The sequence below is a fragment of the Geotrypetes seraphini genome, chromosome 5 (assembly GCF_902459505.1).
Source record: "Geotrypetes seraphini chromosome 5, aGeoSer1.1, whole genome shotgun sequence".
NCBI lineage: Eukaryota > Metazoa > Chordata > Amphibia > Gymnophiona > Dermophiidae > Geotrypetes > Geotrypetes seraphini.
Genome location: NC_047088.1, coordinates 259,940,096 through 259,965,493, shown reverse-complemented (window position 1 = coordinate 259,965,493; position 25,398 = coordinate 259,940,096). Strand labels below are relative to the sequence as shown.

Sequence of the window (25,398 nt, the reverse complement as noted above, 5' to 3'; positions counted from 1 at the left end):
GGTTGAAGGAAGACCAAAGGTTTATCATCTATAATCAAATCTATTGCAATAAAAATCATTCTTAGTCTGTGGCTATATCAGACCCACCAATATCCCCCTCAGAGATATTCTCCCCAGCTGTAGGGTCATTCCTCAGACCATCCCACCAACTAATAAATGAGCTGATGACCCTGTAGGAAGCCATTTCTAAAGAAAAAGCCCCAGCGCTAAAGAGTGGTTCAGCCAGCATCTTTCCCCCTAGAGATTAGGCACACCATCCCCGTTGAACACATCGCCTCTGCCAGCCCAGGGCATGGGAACTTGAGTTGGTTCCCAAACTCAAAAGGTCCCTGTTGACAGCACAGTGTGATGTTGCTATGTCAACAGACTTAAGACCAGTTTATTGGACTTTATTTTTCTAAAACGCTTGCCAACCTGCCCTACATATCAGAAAAATAAAAGATTCACTTTCATTTATTCATTTTTGAAAGACTGTGCATACGGAGCTCTGGGCAGTGCTTCAAAAGTCAGCGTGGTAAGTGGCTGTAAGGTACTTGCTGCATACAATTGAATATTATTTGCAAAGTCCCGTTTCTTAAGCTTCGTAATGCAATGAAATGTCAATTTGGGGGACTCCCCATTCTACAAAAATGTCCCTTGATTTTGCTGGCACAGATGATTCCAACAGAGTGAAAGAACGTGAGGTCATGTGTCACATTCTTACTTGAATGGCAGCTTCCAGGAGACTAAGTATGAAAGGTTTTGTAAAGCAATTTCTTAGGGCAAAGGCATCCAATCAACAAAACGTTAACCTGATTGATTTAGGCTGTAGAGAACCTTCATGTAGGCCTGATCATCGTCACACGAGCGCACTGCTGTCTTCTGTGCTCATTACTGGGGACTTGGAGAATTCTCATTCAGTAAACAGCTCAAGGAACGTGGCAAATGCATTCAGTCACTCCCATGATTATTCATCTATGCAAATTGTCATGTTGACTTGCTGTTCATGCTCAGAAGTTTATGATAACATTTCCTTGAGGGATGCAAACCACAATAACAGAATTTCCAGAGCAGGGAAGAGATGATTGATCTGTTGATTTGTGGACTTGTTTCCACTGTAAAGTTTTTGAGTGTTTACATTCCACCAATGCCTGAGCTCCATCCTCATCTGCACAAGCCTCAAACACTTTAGAATCCTAAGCAGCAACATTCTAGAGCTGAGATTGTGATGTCATAATGCCTCATTCCACCAATGTCTAAGCTCCATCCTCATCTACACAAGCCTCAAACACTTTAGAATCCTAAGTAGCAACATTCTAGAGCTGAGATTGTGATGTCATAATGCCTCATTCCACCAATGTCTAAGCTCCATCCTCATCTACACAAGCCTCAAACACTTTAGAATCCTAAGTAGCAACATTCTAGAGCTGAGATTGTGATGTCATAATGCCTCATTCCACCAATGCCTAAGCTCCTTCCTCATCTACACAAGCCTCAAACACTTTAGAATCCTAAGTAGCAACATTCTAGAGCTGAGATTGTGATGTCATAAGGCCTCATTCCACCAATGCCTAAGCTCCGTCCTCATCTGCACAAGCCTCAAACACTTTGAAATCCTAACTAGCAACATTCTAGAGCTCAGATTGTGATGTCATAACGCCTCATTCCACCAATGCCTAAGCTCCATCCTCACCTGCACAAGCCTCAAACACTTTAAAATCATAAGTGTTCAAAGCTTGTGCGGTTAATGCACAGCTTACAGGAATGGGGCAGAGACAGGGACAGCGACAAAACTCATGGGGATGGGATGGGGAATTGAGTTCCTGTGGGTACGGAGACAAATTTGTCCCCTTGCCATTCTGCAGTATCAACAATACAGCTTTGTTGCTTCCTGTGCAATCATCTGATCTCTCATTTGGATGGAAGACTTTGAATGGATTTACCCATATAAGTAGTATAAAAACGATGATGATGATAATGATGAAGACTTCAACCTGACAAGTTAGCACTTTATCAATTAGCCCCTGAATGAAATAATAAAGTCAAATGTGAGAAATGAAGGCCTCCATTTCCTTCTGCTTTCACAGACTTGGAGAATGTCTTAGGCATAAGCTCGTTTACTCTCCAGCTGTTCAGCAGAATCATAGAGGAAAACTCTAGGCCTGTTTCGGTCCATTTATTTTCCACAGATACAGAATGGGAAAAACATGTTTAGTAAATGAGGCCTTTTTGTGCTTCATGCTTGATATAGCGTTTAAAATGCAAGGTGTTTCATTCATTTGGCATGGAAAAAAATAGAATGATGTCAGGTTGACTGTTTATTTTACACGTGCTGTGGTGTATCATGTCAGGGATCAACAGAATGTATAGCTTTCCATGCCCAAGGACTTCCTCGATAAGCATAGAAAGTATGATCTCTGGGCATTTATAGTGCTTTTACATCTGACAATAGGATGCCAAGGACACTTGGCCGACCTTTTCTTCTCGTCAACACCAGCATGTGTTCTGTTCCATGTGGGACACGTTCATTCTTTTAAAAAAAAGCTTCAATATTGTGATTTCTGCTACAAATATTCCATCTAAAAGGATGAGCCTGGAAGTAATATTTCTCTCATCGTACTTTCGGTGTTTGTTACGATGGATCCTCCTCCTCGGCCATCCCACTGTTTATCGGTGTACTTCAAGGCTCTGTCTTAGGCCTTCTCCTCGTCGCCATATATACCCACCGTCTTGATACACTGATCTTCAGTAGCAGTTAACTGCGCAGTGCTACTGAAAATTTGGCAGCAGAAATAGGGCTTGGTGTATGGTGCATTTAAATTCAACACCCGACAGGCCATGTTTTCCCTATGGCTTTGTCAGGGATTAGAGCTACAGTATAAACATTTAAATTATATAAATCATAAAAGAATAATATATACAATATAACTTATAAACATGTATCATCACTACCAATCAAATAAAGAATTAAAAAAAATATATATATAATGGTGGACTAAATAATAGTAGTTAAATATTTCAAGTTGTATATGCTTGATTTAAAATTGTAAAAGTTATTAAAAAAAAAATTATATATATATATATATATATTTATTTATTTATTTTTATGGATACAGCAGAGACGACCAACAAGCTGGAATCTCTATGGGTTAAAATACCGGGAAAGAAAGGGTCTGAAATAAAGATGGGCCTATACTATCGTCCACCCGGGCAAACCAGAGATATCGATGAGGAAATGGAAGCCGAGATCAAGCGAGAATGCAAAAGTGGCAACATGGTTATTATGGGAGACTTCAACTACCCCGGGATAGACTGGAGTCTTGGAAACTCAAAATGCGCTAGGGAGACGGAATTCCTGGAGGCTACACAAGATTGCTTCATGGAGCAGTTTGTTAGAGAACCGACGAGAGGGAATGCCACCCTGGATCTAATCCTAAATGGGTTAAGGGGACCTGCAAAGGAAGTAGAAGTAGTGGGATCATTGGGAAACAGCGATCATAATATAATCAAGTTCAAGGTTGAGGTAGGAGTACCGAAAGGAAAGAGAACCATAGCAACAACTTTTAACTTCAGGAAAGGAAACTACAAAGCAATGAGGGAAATGGTAAGGAAGAAACTCAAGAACACTTCCAAAAAATGGCAAACGGTAAATCATGCCTGGTCTTTCTTCAAGGACATGCTGAGCGAAGCGCAAAATCTGTATATCCCCAGATTCAGAAAGGGGTGTAAAGAGAGTCGAACAAAAGACCCTGCGTGGATAATCAAAATAGTGAAGGAAGTGATAGGCAATAAGAAAAATTCATTCAAGAAATGGAAAAAGGACAAAACTGAGGGGAACTGGAAAGAGCACAGGAAGTATCAAAAAGAATGTCACCGTGTGGTTCGAAAAGCCAAAAGGGAGTATGAAGAGCGGCTAGCAAGGGAAGCAAGAAATTTCAAACCGTTCTTTAGATATGTTAAAGGGAAGCAGCCGGCTAGAGAGGAGGTGGGATCGCTGGACGACGGAGACAGGAAGGGAGTGGTGAGGGAGGAGAAGGTAGTGGCAGAAAGGCTTAACATGTTCTTCTCGTCTGTATTTACAAACGAGGACACATCCAACATACCGGAACCTGAGCAATTCTTCAATGGAAGTCAAGCAGAAAAATTAACCTTGAGTGAACCTTGAGGATGTGCGCAGGCAGATAGAAAAACTAAAAACTGACAAATCCCCGGGTCCGGACGGCATACATCCAAGGGTTCTGAAAGAATTAAAGGAGGAGATAGCAGAACTACTGCAGCAAATTTACAATTTATCCCTGAAAACAGGTGTGGTCCCAGAGGATTGGAAGATAGCCATCATTACGCCCATCTTTAAAAAGGGATCAAGAGGTGACCTGGAAAACTACAGGCCGGTGAGCCTGACCTCGGTTCCGGGAAAAATGGCAGAAGCATTGATAAAAGAAAACATTGATGAATATTTTGAAAGAAACGAGTTTCTGATAACCAGCTAACATGGTTTCTGCAAGGGGAGATTGTGCCTAACAAACTTATTGCACTTCTTCGAAGGGATTAACAAACGGATGGACAAAGGAGACCCCATAGACATCATATATCTAGATTTCCAAAAAGCCTTTGACAAGGTGCCCCATGAACGTCTACTCCGGAAACTGAAGAACCATGGGGTGGAAGGAGATGTATATAGATGGATCAGAAACTGGTTGGAGGGTAGAAAACAGAGGGTAGGAGTAAAGGGCCACTACTCGGACTGGAGGAGGGTCACGAGTGATGTCCCGCAGGGCTCAGTGCTCGGGCCGCTGCTATTTAATATCTTCATTAATGATCTAGAAACAGGGATGAAGTGTGAGATAATAAAATTTGGGGACGACACCAAACTATTTAATGGAGCTCGGACTAAAGAGGAATGCGAAGAATTGCAAAGGGACTTGAATAAACTAGGAGAATGGGCGACGAGATGGCAGATGAAGTTCAATGTTGAGAAATGTAAAGTATTACATGTGGGAAGAAGAAACCCGAGGTACAACTAAACGATGGAATGGATAGTATTAAATAAGAGTACCCATGAAAGGGACTTGGGGGTTATAATGGACATGACAATGAAGCCGATGGCACAGTGTGCAGCGGCCGCTAAGAGAGTGAATAGAATGTTATCCTGCCATTGTATCGGTGCAACCGCATTTGGAGTACTGCGTGCAATATTGGTCGCCATACCTTAAGAAGGATATGGCGTTGCTCGAGAGGGTTCAGAGGAGAGCGACACGTCTGATAAAGGGTATGGAAAACCTATCATATGCTGAGAGATTGGAAAAACTGAGTCTCTTTTCCCTGGAGAAGAGGAGACTTAGAGGGGATATGATAGAGACTTACAAGATCATGAAGGGCATAGAGAGAGTAGAGAGGGACAGAAAGAGAGAGAGATACATAGAGAGAGAAAGGGAGAGAGACAGAAATAGAGAGAGAGAGAGAAAGATTGGAGGAACAGGGACTCTTTTCCCTGGAGAAGAGGAGACTTAGAGGGGATATGATAGAGACTTACAAGATCATGAAGGGCATAGAGAGAGTAGAGAGGGAAAGATTCTTCAAACTTTTGAAACATAAAAGAACAAGAGGGCACTCGGAAAAGTTGATAGGGGACAGATTCAAAACAAATAATAGGAAGTTCTTTTTTACCCAACGTGTGGTGGACACCTGGAATGCGCTTCCAGAGGATGTAATAGGGCAGAGTACGGTACTGGGGTTTAAGAAAGGATTGGACAATTTCCTACTGGAAAAGGGGATAGAGGGGTATATATAGAGGATTACTACACAGGCCCTGGACCTGTTGGGCCGCCGCATGAGCAGACTGCTGGGCGCGATGGACCTCAGGTGTGACCCAGCAGAGGCATTGCTTATGTTCTTATGTAATGTTAAATCAAGCATATACAACTTGAAATATTTAGCTACTATTATTTAGTCCACCATTATGGAGATCAAGAAAAGAAATTAAATTCCAACAAACTTGAAAATAATTTATATTAGAGTGACGGAAATAGATGGCTCATCCTACAGCCGTATGGCAGGTCATTTATCATTAGACTGAGATACATAAGAACATAAGAATTGCCGCTGCTGGGCCAGACCAGTGGTCCATCATGCCCAGAAGTCTGCTCACGCGGCAGCCCCCAACCCTTCTCTTAGTCCTATAAATTCTACAAGCTGTTTGGGCTCAAAAAAAAGAAAATTCTTATTTTGATAGGAAACATAGCATGTCGCTGGAAATGTAATCAGAAAAGTAGCCCCAAGAGCGAGGACTCTTGGTCTCAAGGTCAGGAACTCCTTCCTTCGCTTTTGGGTTTTCTGAGCCAAATCAGGGAAAATGCTAACATTTGAGCCCATAAACTTGTCATTAATATGTCGGAAATACAAGCTTTCCAAAGCTAATTTCAGCAACATAGTGGTTCTATCTGTTACCACCTCAAGGGAACTTTCCAGAAATAAAGACAAATCCATGTCCACCACATTAGCTGTTGATTTTGCTATAGGAGTAGATTCTCCTTGAGGTCTCTGTCTATCTAAATAATAAGCTGTAACAATTGGAGGCAGATTTTCCAATGGAATAATAATAATAATAACGTTATTCTTTTATACCTCCATAACCAAAAGTTCTAGGCGGTTTACACTACAAAGAGCTGGACAATCAGCAAAATACAATAATACAGTAAAAAATACAAATATTTATAAAATAGAATTTCAATAATAAAACTCACTAAGTAATAAACTTATCAAACAAAGTGGTCTTAATTAATTTCCGATAACATAGCTTGCTGAATACATTTACCTAACCAAGATTGTTGCCTACCACCTTGAAATGCTAGGGTCCTATCTAAGAAGGTCTTATATCTACACCATTAATTTTTGGATAAGCAAATAAGTAGAAGTTTCTAGTTTCTCTTGATGGTCTATGCAACACAAAATGAGAAAAAAGGTAAGCTGGAGACAATCCCGATATCAGCTTTAAACAGATACAGGAAAATTTGAATAATATTCTTGCCTCCAAAGGCAGCCAACGAAGTAAACGATAATATGGACTAATATGGTCGTTCTTTTTTAAACCAAAAATCAATCGAACAGCTGTATTCTGAATTTTCCTTAATTTCCTTAGGATTTTTTTGGGTGCTCCTAAATAGATGATGATACAATAGTCTAAATTAGATAAAACTAATGCCTGCCCCAATAGTCTGAACGATAAAGGATCAAAATATTTTTTTATGGTTCTTAATTTCCACAGTGTAAAAAAACATTTTTGTACCACTAAGTTCGTGTATTCTGCTAGTGTTAAATGTCGGTCTAGTGTGGCAAGAATATTTAAAATCATAAGCCACGTGTAAAATACTTGATATAAAATACATCTAAAATGTGCAACAGAACACTTATGGACATCTGTACTGTTGAGATACATTTTAGCTGTATATGAAAGTTATGTTGCACTTTTTAGATGTATTTTATATCAAGTATCTTACACGGTTCTTTATTAGAATTAAGTATCTCTCATGATTTTAAATATTCTTTTTTATTATCTAATCTAGTATTTCTGAGTCACACTACGGGCTCCTTTTACAAAGCCGCGCTAGGGCCTTAATGCGCAGAATAGCGCAAGCTCCATTTCCACATGCACTAGCCGCTACCGCCTCCTTTTAAACAGGCGGTAGATTTTCGGCTAGTGCACGCTAATCCGGTGTGTGCGCTAAAATGCTTAGCGCACCTTCGTAAAAGGAGCCCTATGATTAAATAGGTTCACGGTGACTTACAATGAAGAAGGTTCTGGTAGATTGATTGTACTGGTAGTACAATGAAGATTGTACTGGTAGAACACTTGAGTTGAGCATGGGATTTAATGATATTAGGCATTTCGAGTTAGTTGTCTATAGTTAGTTGTCAAAGAAGAGAGTTTTTAATTATTTTGGGGAGGGAATCTGTTGTAAAATGTTTCCATCCTAATGCCAATTGGGAGGTTGTTCCAGGTCTTGGTGCCAATAAATGTGAAGAACAAGTCAAATATGCATTTGTATTCAACCCCTTTGGGAGAGGTGAAGGGCAGTTGAAGTGATTTCAGTTTTCTGGTTGACCTAGATCAGAAATTGATGAATGCTGGTATGGTTCAGTGTTTTTGGCGTATAATATTTGGAACATTATGCATGATAGTTTGAAGGTGATACGAGTTTTGACAGGTAGTGTAAGTTCTTATAGTAAGGTGAGACAGAGTCAATTTTTTTTTAGCTTGAATATTAGTCATCACCACAAGTCTTAGTCTTCTCATATTGAAGAAGGTTTTCTTCCTTAAGTTGGATATTTGAGATTTGTATGATAGGGTGGAGTCGAGTCTGACTCCAAGGACCCTGGATGTCTTGTTGATATCCAGTGTGGATCTTGAGGTTAGAATTACAGTGGAAGGAACTGTGTGTACAGGGTTATGAAACCATAGAACTTTGGTTTTGTCCGTATTTAGTTTGAGTTGGTTGGATGTGGCTTATGTCTGTATTTTCTCTATTTCATTTGATATTATCAACGTTGTATCATTAGAGTCACAATTAATTGGGTTGAATAGAAAAATGTCATCTGCAAAAGAGAATATGCATTCATTGTTGATGAATTTCATATGGCCTGGCGAGCTCATGAAAAGGTTAGAGGAAAGGGGATAATGGTGATCCTTGATACAGAACTCAGCAATCCGTCTCCTGTACAACCTCGACATCCTTGACCCCATCACCCCAGCGCTCCGTGATGCACACTGGCTACCAGTCAAGAAACATTGCACTTTCAAAGCCCTAGTAATAGCACATAAAAGATTCCACCACAAAACCCCAACCTACATAGCATCCAAACTATAACCATACTTTCTCAGTCACTCCCTCCGCTCTGACTCGGAAAGACGACTCTGCAATCTCTCAGGAAGATCTCTCAAACTAGAATCAGCAAGCAAACGCTCATACAGCCACTTTATCCCTTGCCTGTGGAACCAACTGCCTACTCAGATCAGGTCACTGGACTTGCTAATGGCCTTTCGGAGAGCAACAATGACCTTCCTTTTTGCCAAAGATACTGAATGAACTAACTCCTTGTAAACTGACCCCTTCGAAAGCTACTATCTTTAACTTCTCGTCCCTATATAGTTAGGAAACTGTCCCCTTGTATGCTTCTATCGGTATCCTCTCTTCCTTTTTCAGTTCTTTTGTCCTCTATAGTCCCTGTCTTTAGCTTCATGTCCTCTCCCTACACTATGAATGTCCTTTTGTAGCCCGTTCTGAGTTGTTGGAAGGACAGGCTCAAAATCTAAATAAATAAATATGTCACAGAATGCTTGCCAGTTTTTTTCATTATTTATTTGATAGGTAGTGATGGTGCATGTTTAGAATTTATATTGTATTTATTGTTGGGTGCTGGATTTAAATAAACCATACATATTCTATTTCTCTAATTCTCTAGTTAGTGCCAGGGCATTCTGGGGGTAGAGTCATGGCGAAGCTAAGAAGAGTTATGTGGGTACCAGAAATCAGGGGCGGCTCAAGACAATCTGCTGTCTGACAACCCCCTCCCCACCCCCCTCACTCCTTCTTCACAACTACAATCAGGGAGTAAGGTGGTTGGGAGAGATAGAATACAGCAAATTGACAGGAGCCAAACAATTAGGCTTATTACAAATTCATGAAAATATATAAACCATATATATTTATTAGGACTGAACATCAATTAATCGTGATTAATCACAATTAAAATGTTTAATTGCATAAAGCATCCCCCCCTCCCCTCAGCACTGAAAATGTTCTAAACACCAGCACACCTCCAGGGATCGGGGTTGTGGGTCTTTTATTAAACTCAGGGGGTGAAGAGATCTTTTCCAGGTGGGGCAAGGGGCACAGAGCAGAAGAGGGAGTGAAAGAAGGAAAACACAGGCCAACACTTAACAATATATACAATACTAGTGTTTAAGCCCGTTACATTAACGGGTGCTAGAATATATGTCTGTCTTTCTTTCTTTCTGTGTCTCTCCCTGCCCCTGTCTCATTCTTCCTTTCTTTCTGTCTCTCTCCCTCCCGCTGTCTACCTTTCTTTCTTTCTTTCTATCTCTCTCCCTCCCACTGTCTGTCTTTCTTTCTGTCTATCTCTCTCTCTGGCCCCCTGTCTGTCTGTCTTTCTTTCTGTCTCTCTCCCTGCCCGCTGTCTTTCTATGTGTCTGTCTTTCGTTCTCGTGTGCTGCCTGCCTGTCTTTCTATCTTTCTCCATGGCCCCCTTCTGTCTCCCCCCTCCAAAGCAAACAAAGATTGTTCCCTGGCCCCCTTTCCCTCGCCTCCCCCCCATCACCCACTTCTCTGTACAGCAGCAGCATTCTCCCCCTTCCCTGTGCAGCAGCAGCATTTCCCCCCTTCCCTGTGCACCCACGCTTTTGCCTGCAGTAGCCCTTCTCCCTTCCTTTACCTCCCCCATCCAGCAGCACCCCTTCCCTGCTCCCCCTGTCCTGTAGTAGGCCAGCCATCAGTAGTGTTTCTCATCCCCCTCCCCTCTCCTCCCGGGTCTCACACAGCCGTTGGTAGGAAGTGATGTCGGCAATGAGTAAAATCGGCGCTGCAGGCTCCTCTTATGGGCCGCAAATCAAACCGCCACAGACTCCACCGCCGCGCATGCACCGCACATAAAACACGGCCACGAAGCACAAATCATGGCAGCAGGGATCATGCTGTTTCAACTACACATGCATGGGTAAGGGTTTTATTATATTAGATACATATATTCAGTATATATGAGTATATATATGAGATCACAAACTAGAAATATAATGTAGACAAAAAAAATGAAATGGAAAATAAAAGAAACCAGACCGTGAGCAGTGGAACTCCAGAGAAACAGATACATGGGATAGGCATATGGGATGATATGAATAGGCCATCATATGGCCTTTATCTGCCATCATGTTCTGTTTCTATATCATACAACAGTAGCGCCAATGCTATGATTCAAAAAGCAAGATCCCAAACTTGAGATAAGAAAATAGAAATTCCTAAAAGTTACTCAGCATATACTCCAACGCGCATGTCCCAAAGCATTTTCCAATTAATAAATTCAAAATAAATCCATTTTTAGAACATAAGAATTGCCGCTGCTGGGTCAAACCAGTGGTCCATTGTGCGCAGCAGTCTGATCCCGTGGCAGCCCTTAGGTCAAAGACCAGTGCTCTAAATGAGTCCAGCCTCACCTGCGTACGTTCCGGTTCAGCAGGAACTTGTCTAACTTTGTCTTGAATCCCTGGAGGGTGTTTTCCCCTACAACAGACTCCGGAAGAGCGTTCCAGTTTTCTACCACTCTCTGGGTGAAGAAGAACTTCCTTACGTTTGTACGGAATCTGTCCCCTTTCAATTTTAGAGAGTGCCCTCTCATTCTCCCTACCTTGGAGAGGGTGAACAACCTGTCTTTATCTACTAAGTCTATCCCCTTCAGTACCTTGAATGTTTCAATCATGTCCCCTCTCAATCTCCTCTGTTTGAGGGAGAAGAGGCCCAGTTTCTCCAATCTCTCACTGTACGGCAACCCCTTCAACACCTTAACCATTTCAGTCGCTCTTCTCTGGACCCTTTCAAGTACTACCGTGTCCTTCTTCTTGTATGGTGACCTACTGGACACAGTATTCCAGGTGAGGGCGTACCATGTCCCGCTACAGCGGCATGATAACCTTCTCCAATCTGTTCATGATCCCCTTCTTTATTATTCCTAGCATTCTGTTCACCCTTTTTTCTACCTGTGTGTATCTGGGCATTTTTATTTTTCCATCACATTGATGGGAAAATGCTTGAGTACCTGATTGTAAAAACCGCTTAGATAACCTTGATAGGCGGTATATAAAAAATCCTAATAATAATAATAATAATAATAATAATCTGTTTCTCTTTTCTGCTTTCCTCTCTTCTGCTAATTCTGTTTCCAGTGATTACTATCCATTTGGTATTTCTCCTCCTGTCTTATTCCTTTCCTTCTCTACACCTGTTTCCGACATATTGATCTTTCTTTGAAAGCTTTCTCCTTTTCTGCCTCTGTCTACTCAAATGTCACCCCCTTTTTATTTTTCATCTACTTTTCAACTTTCAATCTCTTTCTCTCACATCTTCCCATCTCACTCATTTCGCAGCCTCTTGTTGCCTTTTTATCTTTCATCTGTTTCCGGATCTCACTTCGGCGAGATTGCACCATCAATGACACTTTTTGTACCTATATAAATCCTGAGGCTGCTTTGACTTGTTTTTATATGACTATTTGAGTTGAGAAATAAATAAATAATATGTCCTGGACATCTGGAAACTTGTGCTCCACTTTGTGCTTTTGCTCCTCAATTTTTCTTGATGGAACACTGTTCTGTTGCTTTGCCTTTTTATCTGTTTCCCATTACCACATTTCTACCCTGTGCACACACTACCCTCCTCTTACTCTTCTCTTTGACAACCCTCCCATAGTCTTTCTCAAATGGATCCACCATTCCTAGCATCTTCCCTCCTTTACCCCGTGTTCCACCCTTGTAATCCAGGATCTCTCCCTTCTGCCTCTTCCCCTGAGTCTGACATTTCTCTGTCCCCCTCCTGCCTCCAATTCCTTCCCTCTCCTATTTTGCTTTCTCTGCCCTCCCCTCTCTTTCCCTCTTCTGCTCCTCCTCACCCTCCTGTCTCCATCTGTACCTCTTCCTCCTTCTTCTGCCTTTCCCAACTCTCCCTCTTCTCATTTGCCTCCTCTGCCCTCCCCAAGTCTATTTCTCCCTCAATGCCTTCAGCCCCCTCTGTCCTCCTGAGAACATCTCTTTCATTCCCTTTTCTGCCCCTGCACTCCTGTGAATCCATCTCTCCATCTTCTCCCCCTCCATTCTCCTTTTTTCTCTCCCTGTCCGTTACCCACCTCCCTCTGCCCTACTTCGTTCATCTCTCCCTTTCTCACCCATCCTTTATATTATCTCATCCCTAAATCTAACATCGCTTCCTCCCTTCTGCCATCCCCTCTCCTGAGTCCTTCACTCCCTTTAGACCCTCTCTCAAATCTGCCATTTCATCCTCCCACGCATGCTCAGAGGCCATCCAGATGCAGCTGGAGCTCGTCGGGGGTTTTCAAAATCCGGACAAACTGCAAGGTTTTGGAAAGTCCGTCGGGGCACCTGGTTAGTCCTCTAAAAAGAGGACATGTCCGGTTTTTCCCTGGACATCTGGTAACCCCTATGTGTGCTGAAGGAAAAACCAGGGCTGGCTCAGCTTGCATGCACAAGTGGCCACAGGAGTGCCTTAACTATAGCGATTAGCGAGGTCAAGCCATACTTGTGCTGGTATTTGAAATGCAGTTCGTTGGTCTTTTGGTACGCTTCTTGTTCACTGGCAGGCAGTAATGTAATGGAGGTATTTTATTTGCTGCCAAACAATAGCATCTTCATCCCAGAGCAGTGGTGCTATTTTTTTAAAAAAATGTAAATCAAAGGAGTGAGCGTGACTCTGGTGAGATCACCCCATACCTCGCCACACACTCCAGAAGGTGTGGTAACCACAGCTATTGTTCCCTCCGTACAATGACACACATTATGTAGCTCTGAGGAAATGTGGCCGGCATTCCAGGTTGCTGCAGGCAATCAGAGATCTATAGGAAGCCTGACCTTTTCGAAATGGATTTGAAATCCACAGAGCCTGCGTCGTATGTAAATGTATTTTGCCAGGTTCCACCACTTGTGCCAGACAAATTCAAAAGACAAGGGGGTAAAGTGGTGTGGTGGGGTGTCAGGTCAAAAGCGCGCCGGGACAAAGCCGCGCCCAGACAATTGAGCGCAGCGCGCACCGCCGCGCCACTCTAAATTACTGTTTTTAGGGCTCCGACGGGGGGGCGTGGGGGGGGGAACCTCCCCACTATACTTAATAGACATCGCGCCGCGTTGTGGGGGGGTGTGGGGGGTTGTAACCCCCCACATTTTACTGAAAACTTAACTTTTTCCCTGTTTTTAGGGAAAAAGTTCAGTTTACAGTAAAATGTGGAGGGTTACAACCCCCCAAACCCTCCATAACGCCGGTGCGATGTCTATTAAGTAAACTGGGGGGGTTCCCCAACAAAAACCCCCATCGGAGCCCCTAAAAACTGTAATTTAGAGCGGCGTGGCGGCGCGCGCTGCGCTCAATTGTCGGCGCGCGCTTTTGTCTTTCGCGCCGTTGTCTATGAATCGTGTGGTGGCTGTGCTAGTCCACTTTTAAAGGTAATAACGAGATGGAAATAAAACAGAAACATTAAAGAAAATACAGAGATATCTTTTTCATTGGGTTAACGTAACAAATTCACATATATGCCGCAGTAACCTCTCAGTTCAACGCGGTTAGCAACACTCAAGAGACTGTACCAGTCCAGTGTATTCTAATCACACTCAGAAGAATTTGTCCCGATAGGAGTTGGAGTTATGCACCATCTTTCCTCAGGCTCATTCATATCTGTCCTTGAGGAAGCTGCTGAAAACTGATTTGTTTGATCAATTTGTAAATTGACGTTTCGAATCTTGACTGCTAAATTGTATGTTGATATTTTAAATTGTTTATTTTAGTTTGATTTTACCGTATTTTACTTACTGATTGTATAGTTTTTCTCTATATGTGAACCGCCTAGAACTATGTGGTGTGGCGCTATATAAAAAGTAAAATTATTATTATTATTATCAGGACAGAAAAGGGTTTATCCCATGACCCAGCTTGAAAAGATCAAATTCTGTGGAAAAATTTTCTGTATACGGAGCCTTTTACAGTAGGAAAATGTAAATAATTCAAAATGCCGAAAATAACGTTTTCTGTCAGTAAATTTAAAGTGATCAATAATATACCACCCCCCTCCCTTTTAGAAAACCGTAGCGTGGTTTTTAGCACTGGCTGCTGCGGTAACAGCTCTGACGCTTATAGGAATTCTGTGAACATCGGAGCTGTTACCGCTGTGACCGGCGCTAAAAACTGCGCTACGGTTTTGTAAAAAGGGCGGGGGGTGGTATATTATTGATCACTTTAAATTTACTGACAGAAAACGTTATTCTCGGCATTTTGGATTATTTACATTTTCCTACTGTAAAAGGCTCCGTATACAGAAAATTTTTCCACAGAATTTTATCTTTTCAAGCTGGGTCATGGGATAAACCCTTTTCTGTCCTGATAATAATAATAATAATTTTACTTTTTATATAGCGCCACACCACATAGTTCTAGGCGGTTCACATATAGAGAAAAACTATAATCAGATATAAGGTCAAAGAATGTCTTGTATCAAGTACAAGCTCACTTGAACAATATTCTTGCCTCAACTGGGAGCCAATGGAGCTTCCGATAGAATTTAGTTACACGATCACATTTTTCAAGCTGAAAATCGACCGAACAGCCGTGTTCCGAATGATCTGCAACCTTTTGATATTCTTTTTACTGGAGGCTAGGTGAAAGATGTTACAATAATCCAGGAAACTCAAAATCAATGATTATACCAGTAGTCTAAATGAGGAAGGATCAAAATATTATTTATTTTTCTATACCGCTCTCCCAGGGGAGCTCAAAACGGTTTACATGAGTTTATCCAGGTACTCAAGCATTTTTCCCTGTCTGTCCTGGTGGGTTCACAATCCCTCTACTGAACCTGGGGCAATGGGGGGATTAGGTGACTTGCCCAGGGTCATAAGGAGCAGTATGGGTTTGAACCCACAACATCAGGTGCTGAGGCTGGAGCTTTAACCACTGCACCACTCTAGAAATCAAAATGTATTAGATGTGAGCCAAGTATAGGACAATCCAGCCATTGTGACATCACTGATGAGGTTGGCTCTTATTGGTGGAATGAGGCATTATGAGGTCACAATACCAGCTCTGGTTACCAGTGGCTGAAGCTTTTCACACTATTTATTCATTCAGTTTTCTAGTCTGTTCTTCAGTGAAGTTTAGAATGGTTTACATGAATTTATTCAGGTACTCAAGCATTTTTCCCTGTCTGTCCTGGCGGGTTCACAATCCCTCCAGTGCACCTGGGGCAATGGGGGGATTAAGTGACTTGCTCAGGGTCACAAGGAGCAGTATGGGTTTGAACCCACAACCTCAGGTGCTGAGGCTGTAGCTTTAACCACTGCACCACTCTAGAAATCAAAATGTAGTAAAAGTAAGCCAAGTACAGGACAATCCAGCCATTGTGACATCACTGATGAGGTTGGCTCTTATTGGTGGAATGAGGCATTATGAGGTCACAATACCAGCTCTGGTTATCAAAGGCTGAAACTTTTCACACTATTTATTCATTCAATTTTCTATACCGTTCTCCCAGGTGAGCTCAGAACGGTTTACATGAATTTATTCAGACACTCAAGCATTTTTCCTTGTCTGTCCTGGTGGGCTCACAGTCTATTTAATGTACCTAGGGCAATAGGGGGATTAAGTGGCTTGCCCAGAGACCCAAGGAGTAGAAAGGGTTTGAACCCACAACCTCAGGAGGCTGTAGCTTTAACCACTGCACCACACTCTCCCATGCCCTAATTGATTGCAATTTCCATAGCATAAAATAAGTTTTCCTAACTAGTGCTTTAATTTGAGCATCGACTGATGGATTGTGGTCTAAATAAACCCCTAAAACTTTTATAACTGGCATAATAGAGTATGTAATGCTGTTCTCTGTGATCTTATTGGAAGGTGAGGCCAGGAAGATTTTAGTTTTGCCTGGACTGAGTTTGAGTTTAAAGTCCTTCATCCAAGGTCCACTCTCTGGATTATCTTAAATAATAAAATGCTAGCCCGCGCATGTGCACTAGCGACCCGTGTTCCCTGATCCCTTTTCTGTAGTGCTGTGGCCGCACGACTGCGCATGCGCGCTTAGTACGTCACTGGCAGAAGACGAACCGTCACAGAGGGAGTGAATGCCAAGTCCTGTGGCACATCCGGATTGTGAGCAGTCCTGCCTTCGGTCCTGTCCCTGTTAAACTGGCTGGCAATAACAAAGCCAGATGCCATGGGTTCTTCCCTTTTGCCAAATTGCTAAAGGCTCTGCCGGTCTCGATCCTGCCCATCTCTGAAGTTACTTCCTGATTTTGAAGGGCGGGATCGAGATCGGCAGAGCCTATAGCGATTTAGCAAGAGGGAAAGCCCCCGTGATGTCTGGCTTCGTTATTGCCAGCCGGTTTAGTGGGACCAAGACAGGACCGGGGGGGGGTTCTGGGAGGAGAGGGATCGTGGCCACTCAGTGCCCCCACCGAGGAGCCCGGCAACTTTCCGCTGCCCGGGACCCGAGTCATTTGCTGCCCCCCCCCTTCCCTTCCCACGGGCCTGACTGGTGATTTAAGCAGCGTGTGCAGCAGTCTTCACACGCTGCTTCGGGCCTTCTACTGCCCTGATTTGCTCCGGACGTGCCAGAGTAAATCAGGCCAGTAGAAGGACCCGAAGCAGCGTGTGAAGACTGCTGCACACGCTGCTTGAATCGCCATGTGTAGTCGGGCCCGCGGGAAGGGAAGGGGGTGGCAAAGGACTCGGGCCCGCGTTTGTAGTCGCGACTGTGGGAAGGGAAAGGGGGTAGAGGAAACGCTAATGCTACTGCATAGGGAACTGGTGGGGGGAGGGAAATGGAAGGGGGAGGGAATGCTGCTTTGGATAGACAAACAGAGGGAGGAAGGGAGACAAAGAAAAGAAGAAAGACACAGGGGCAGGTGCACAGGGAACTGGTGTAGGGGGAGGGAAATGGAGGGGGAGGGAATGCTGCTTTGGACAGACAGACATAGGGAGGAAGGGAGACAGAAAGAAAAGAAGAAAGACACAGGGGCAGGGAGATATACAGAAAGACAAACAGACAAAGGGGGCCAGGGACAGAGACAGACAGAAATAAAGACAGCGGGAGTCGCGTCAGGAGGGGTGCGGGATGCCGCAGAGGGAACTTTTCCAATGGGTGCAACTGGGCGGTTGTCGGGAACCTCTGATCAGGGGCAGAGCAAGGTAAGGGTATCATAGGGATAAGAAGGAGGAGGGGGGAGAAAAAGGAAGGGACGCCTACTGCTGGACAGGGGGAGAAGGAAAGAGGTGCTGATGGACAGGGGGGGGGTGAAGAAAAAGGAACGGAGCCCTAATGTTGGACAGGGGGAGAAGGAAGGTGCTGCTGGACAGGGGGGAGGTAAAACAAAGGGAGAAGGGCTGCTGCTGCATAAGGAGAGCTGTGAAGGGGTGGTGGTGGACACAGGGGAGGTAAAAGGAAGGGACAATGGACAGGGGGAGCAGGCAAGGGGTGGTGATGGACAGCCAGAGAAAAAGAAAGACAGAAAAAAAGAAAGCGGCTAAGGAGAGAGAGAGAGAGAGAAAGAAATAAAGAGAGACACACACACATATATTCTAGCACCCGTTAATGTAACGGGCTATAAGACTAGTAGAAGAGATAAATTGCAGTGTCTGTTGATAAAGATAGGATCGGGGTACAACTGTTATATCGTCCGCATAGCTATAGTGTATGATTTTAAAGGAAGCTAATTCTGTTCCTACAGAAGCTAGATAAAGATTAAACAGTGTTGGAGAAAGAGGCGATCCTTGTGGCACTGCACATGTATTTTTCCATTTAAATGAATAGCCTTCATCTTTATGAATCTTATAGGTATGACTCTCTACAGTAGGAAACCTTCAAACCATAGGAAAACATGTTCTGATATTCCTGTGGAGGGGCATAATCGAAAGGGACGTCTAAGTCCGTTTACGTCCATCTCGCAAGTCGTCCAAAGTAAAAAAACAGCTTAAGGCACATTTTCCAAAGATACGTCCAACTTTTTTTTCGTTTCGAAAATCGTCTAATTATACGTCCTGCCGATCTGATCGTCCAAGCCACTATAGTAATTGTCTATCTTTATACCACATTTTCGTCCAACTTTCCGTCCAAGTCCAAAGTGCCTAGAACAAGCCCTGTTGGACATGGGAGGGGTTTAAAAAAGTGATGGACTGCACACCCAGACATGCCACCTAAATAGTGGGGTACCTTACAGGGCACTCCTGTGAACTTCACAAAAAGGGTGCCATGTCTTCTCCTCACAACAGCTCCCTTATAGGTTACGGTGAGCCCCCCCAAACCACCTCCAGAATCCCCTAGACCCACTTATCTACCACCCCAATAGCCCTTATGGCTGCAGGAGCCACTTATATGCCAGTAAAAAAGGGTTTTGGGGGTGTATAGGGCAGTGCACATGTTTCAGTATCAATGCAGTGATTACAGGGGCTTATGGGCATGGGTCCTCCTCTCTATGGGTCTCTAACCCACCCCCAAGATGACTTAAGCTGCTTCTGTGCTGGACGACTAGGCTTTCCTATGCCAGGCAGCCAGGTGATGATGGTCTGGAGGCTGAATTTTAAAGTTGTGATTAAAATTTTTATGGGGATGGGGGGGGTCTTTTTTTATGTGTTTGCAGTGCTTATCTGGTGACTTTAGGTGTTTTTTTGTGGCTTAGACCAAGTTCCGTGTAGACTCTGTTGTAAAACTTTTGGTTATGCATGCTGTACGACTAAGTCTACGCCGGCCCACGTCCCGCCCAACTCCCACCCTCTACACAGCTCCCGAAACGCCCCGTTTAGCTTTGGTCGTTCAGCAGCACTATGAAGGCCTAGGTCGTTTAGAAATACATCCAAAACCCAGTTTTTTTTTTTTTTAGTTCAAATGTTTTTTTATTAAGGATAAAGTGGAAATAACAACAGAAGATAAAGAATAACAATTTTGACGATATGTTCATGAGAGAAACAAAGAATGCTTTATTATCGGCACTTGAATGTTTTTGAGAAATGTTCGTCCAAGTGCCGACTTAGGCCGGTTTGTGGACATTTTTCTCTTTCGATTATGAGCCCCATAGCATCCAGACACCTCAGTAAGGCCTCTTGATCAACGAGATCGAACACACTGCTAAGATCAAACCGAAGAACTAAGGCACTTTTACCTCTGCTGACATTAGTACCGTCTCTGTGCTATGGAAAGAGCGAAATCCCGATTGGGATGGATGCAAGAATGAGAATCTGTCTAGATAATTTCTCAATTCAACACTCGCTAGTCCCTCCGTTATTTTTATAGAGAAAGGAATAGCTGCAATTGGACAACAATTGCTAACGAGGGCTAAAGACTTCTTGGTTACGGGTGTAATTAGAATATGGCGTCAATTTGCTAGAAATTCACCCTTCTGCAGTAATATTGTATTCCAATCAAACACATCTCTTCTGAATTTCAATGGTGTTGATTTTAAAATAATTGGGTGGGGGGGGGCAATTGTCTAAAGGACAATTAGATTTTACATATTTATTATATAACTTGTCGAATATATTTTATGATTAGCTTTCAGAGGTAACCCTTCTTCTTCAGATCAGAAATAGTAGCAAGATTCCATGATACCAATCCAGAGCAAACAGTGGCTTCCCCCATATCTATCTCCAGGAATTTATTCAGAGTTGTTGTTTTTTTTAAACCAACTACTTCAAAATATGTCCTCCTATTGGTTTCAAAAGTTCAGTAGAATCTCAGTTAACTGGCACTCTCACCCAACCGGCAAAAACAATCACCGGTGAAAAAAAACAAATGTCCCCCGAAGCACTAGCTCCAGTGGTCCTGAGCCACAAACCCCTCTAGCCCTGAAGAACTAGAAGTGATGGCAGTTCAGAGCTGTGAACTAGAGAATGACACGGTGATAAAATTCATCACCGTTCCCGTCCCCGCGGATAACCGCGGGAAATAATCCCATGTCATTTTCTAGTGTCTATTTCAACCTCAGTCCTTCTACACCAGCATTCTTCAAAGCAAAGCTTGTGGGTCAGTGGTTGTGCCCAATTATACTCTGATTCTTCCCTCTCTCCTTAAAGAATGACATGAAGATGGTTTCCCGTGGTTATCCGCGGGGACGGGAACGGTGATGAATTTTGTCACCGTGTCATTCTCTACTGTGAACCCCACCTCCCTCCCGACCCAAAGCATCAGTGTGGCAGCATCCTGAGCCACCCTGAAAAGAAGGCAAGTGAGATGACTAAATCAACCAACATTTCCTTTACTGATATGGTAATATGGGTTTACTCATCTCATAAACCAAGGATGGAAACTAAGGTCCCATCTAGGATCCCAATTTCGGCAGTATAAACTGCCTTCCTCAGGGGACATACAAACAACAAACGCGTTAGAAGACGCCAAGACACACTGATATTGCCATTCCCTATCACGCGATTGTTGTGCTACAGGTTTCTGGACCGATTCCATCTTTTTTATATCTTTTTGAAGGTGCGGCCTCCAGAATTGTACACAATATTCTAAATGAAGTCTCACCAAAGTCTTATACAGGGGCATCAATACCTCCTTTTTCCTATTGACCATACCTCCTTCTAGCTTTCGCCAACACCTTTTCAACCTTATGATCATCACATACAATCACGCCCAAGTCTCGCTCTTCTGTCACACACATAAGTTCTTCACCCCCTAAACTGGACCATTCCTTTGGGTTTTTGCAGCCCAAATACATGGCCTTGCCTTTCTTAGCATTAAATTTTAGCTGGCAAATTTCAGACCATTCTTCAAGCTTCATGTTATTCACACCATCTGGCTTGTCTACTCTATTGCAGATTTTGGTATCATCTGCCAAGAGGGAAATCTTACTGTCAGCCCTTCAGCATTATCGCTTATAAAAATGTTAAAAAGAACAGGCCCTAGAACAGAGCCTTGAGACATATCACTGTTATTAAGCGATTTCCATTGACCACTACCCTCTGTCATCTTCCACTCAACCAGTTCCTGACCCAGCTTGCCACTTTGGGGCCCATCCTGAGGGCACTTAGCTTATTTATTAGATGTCTGTGTAGAACACTGTCAAAGGCTTTGCTAAAATCTAAACACACCACATCTAGTTCACTCCCTCTATCCAATTCTCTGGTCACCCAGTCAAAGAAATTGATTAGGTTTGTCTGACAAGACCTACCTCTAGTGAATCCATGTTGCTTCCGGTCCTGTAATCCACTGGATTCCAGAAACTTCACCATTCTTTTTTAAAAAAGTGTTGCCATTAATTTGCTTACCAGAGAAGTCAGATTTATTGGCCTGTAATTCCCCATTTCTTCCCTATTTCCACTTTTATGTAGAGGGACCACATCTGCCCTTCTCCAGTCCTCCAGTACCACTCCCAACTCTAGAGAAGCATTGAAAAGGTCCCTAAGTTCCTTCAGCACCCTCGGATGTACACCATCTGGCCCCATCGCTTTGTCTATGTTTAATTGAGCTAGCTCCTCACGAATACAACCCTCTGAAAATCGATCAGGGTCTACTACTTCTCCATCCCTATTCGTGTTTGTCTTCTGCGGTCCTGCTGCCAGCACTTCAGCCGTAAACACAGAACATAAATATTTGTTAAGCAATTCAGCCTTTTCTTTATCAAGTTCTATATATTCCTCCTCAAAATGCCACTTTTGCACTTCTTGCTATCACTGATATATCTTTAAAAAATGTCTTGTCTCCCCATTTTAACGTCAGCTATTTTTTTCTTCCATTTGTATCTTTGCTCTCCTGACTTCTTGACCTGCCTCTTATCTTTTCCAGATATTTTTGCCTGTCTTCCTCTTTCTGCGATCTTTTATAGTTTATGAAAGCTAACCTCGCCTCTATGGTCAACAATATAAGGATGTGAACAAGAGAAAAAAAATATATGTTATGCTAGAAAAAAAGCCTCAGATCCCCATCGGGGGAGAGAACCCTCCTCAGATTTGAAAGGTAAATTACTCATTGGCAAAAACAAAACAAAAAAAACCTCCAGAAAATATCCAAGCCGCCACATACACCTTCTTTTTCTCTTATCATAAATCAAGTATGAAACAAACTTATCTTGATCGGAGGATGTGATAGGCCAGAGCACATTACAGGGGTTCAAGGAAGGTTTGGATAGGCTCCTAGAGGATAAGGGGATTGAGGGGTACAGATAGAACTAGTGGTAGGTTATAGATAGAACTAGAGGTAGGTTATGGAAATAGTCAGAAACCACTACACAGGTCACAGACCTGATGGGCCGCCGCGCGAGCGGACAGCTGGGCGCGATGGACCTGTGGTCTGACCCAGTGGAGGCAACTTCTTATGTTCTTATGTTCTTATCTAGTTCAGCATTTCGAAAAATGGCTGCTTCAGGAATTTATGGACCATATTGAGCGCTGACACATATTCATGCTCAGCTTCTGCAAGCTTCTCAGAATCAGATACTTTGGAAGATATCCGCTTCACAGGTAAAAATTACATTACATTACATTAGAGATTTCTATTCCGCCATTGGCTTGCGGTTCAAGGCGGATTACAAAAGAATTACTAAAAAAGTATTACAAGAAGATATTTGGTAATTTCTAGAGGAGATAAAAGAGTAGATGAGGTTGCATTGGGGAATCTTGAAGGTATTGGGAAGTGGGAAGGAACTAGTGGAATTAAGTCGTTTGCAGGAATTTCTTGAAAAGTAGAGTCTTTATTTCTTTTCTGAATGTTTTGTGGTCTGGGGTCATAAATTAGTAGATTGGAGATTTGGTTGTCGAGTTTTGCTGCTTGTGTACATATCTTAGTTAAACTTATCTACCATGCAAAAAAATTTGACCACGTCACTCCGCTTCTACACAATGCCCACTGGCTTCCAATTCCTCACCATATCACATTCAAAATTCTACTTCTCACCTATAAAATCAAACCACACCATGCCCCTGCCTTTATTGACAAATACAATACAAAGCAATAAACGGATCTGCACCCACCTACCTCAACAACCGTCTAAATTTCAACTGCACATCCAGAATAAGAAGAACCCAGAACCTATTCGCCTATCCTTCGCTCAAGGGAACTCAGCGAAAGAAGATGTACGACGGCCTCCTAGCGACGCAGGCAGCGAAACTGGACCCCTTTATCTCCAACTTGTTATCATCTACAAGTGACTTTAAATCATTCCGAAAAGAAATCAAAACCCTACTATTCAAAAACACTATACAACCTCCCAACCGACCCTAACAAGTAACCAACCCTAAACTCTTCTTCCCAACTAGTATTCCTCAATTCTCCTCCCTTCTCCAACTTCTCCCCTCTGCCTCCTCTATTAATCCTTCCCTATACAGTAATCCCCCTACATCTACTATGTAAACGTCCCCTAAATTGTAATTCCTTGCATCTATTATGTAAGCATTCCCCAACTGTAACTTCCTAGAAAATCCCAGCTATCTTATACTATTTACCGCTTAGAACTGTAATCTTCCCTAAATTGTAACTTCCTGGAAATGTCCAGATGTCTTATACTGTAATCCGCTTAGAACTGCAAGGTAAAGGCGGAAAATAAGTCATTAATGTAAAGTAAAGTAAATAGTTCATCCCCTACGCTTCAACCCGTGCACTACGCTCAAAATGATCAAACTCTGCTTGTTGTCCCCTCCATTCAAGAAATCTTCTACGACGCCACCGGAAAGTCCATCTTCTCAGTCGTAGCGCCCTCACTCTGGAACACTCTTCCCCTGCACATAAAGCAAGAACCTTCTCTCACATTATTCAAGACAAAACTCGATGGACTCCACACTTTGTTAAATGAAACACTGGGCCCCAAACATTCTGCATTCATTCTTTCATTGACTGTATTTGCTGCCTCGCATTAATGGTTTATGTATCTTTCTATTTTTTTTTCCCTTACACATCTAGGGGTGGGGGCGGGAGGGGGGAAGGAACTGTATTTGGGAAATTGATATTAATTTTTCATAACAATGTAATCACTAAAAATGTCTTATACTATTTATAATGAGAGAAGGGTGAGTGGGTGAAAATATGGTACTTTATATCGGTTGTATTAAATAGTGTAATTCTTGTAATTAAATGTATTACACTGTTTTAGTTTGTAAAACAATAAAAAAAAATTTTTTAAAAGACAAAACTCAAAACTTTTTTGTTCAAGGATGCCTACGATACCTAAGCCAGGAGCCCTTTTCTTTCCCGGGAATGACATTCATTTCAGGTTTTCAACTCCAAACGCCTCTTTAGAGATGAATTGACTCCTAATGTTTTATCCATCCCCCCACCCCCCCCCCTTTATATATTTTTTTATCTCGATATATTTTTTACCACCTCTCTTGTACCTTCCTCCCCTGTCATGTCAGTCTCCAGTAATATATGTATCCTCCTCCTCCCTCCACATTTAATTATCATGTGGTGGAATTTTCTTTTTTCCTATTTTAACATTTGCTTTTAAATATTTTTTATTGACTGTAAACCGTCTAGATAAATGTTGATGGACGGTATATCAAAGAAATATGTGATCACAAGTATTGGGTGTGAGCTGTGCTACAGAAAGGTGTGAGTAAGCTGATGGGTCATCTTCTAACACCCCCCTTTCTCAATTTTATACTCGTATTTTGGTGTCATGTAGCTATAGAACCATTGTTCCCTTCCTTTGCCCACTTC

The 25,398-nt window shown here is 42.7% G+C and overlaps 1 long non-coding RNA gene across 2 annotated transcripts in view; it reads left to right on the top strand.

Moving 5' to 3' along the window:
- Positions 1-25,398, top strand: part of LOC117361536 — a 260,260-nt gene that overhangs the window by 47,716 nt on the left and 187,146 nt on the right. Inside the window, exon 1 of one of the 2 annotated variants that reach the window (XR_004539680.1) lies at positions 23,099-23,207. The exons of the other annotated variant lie outside the window; for it this stretch is intronic. This is a non-coding gene — a long non-coding RNA (uncharacterized LOC117361536). Of the gene's footprint in view, positions 1-23,098; positions 23,208-25,398 lie in introns of those variants that run through there. 2 annotated transcript variants of the gene reach the window in all.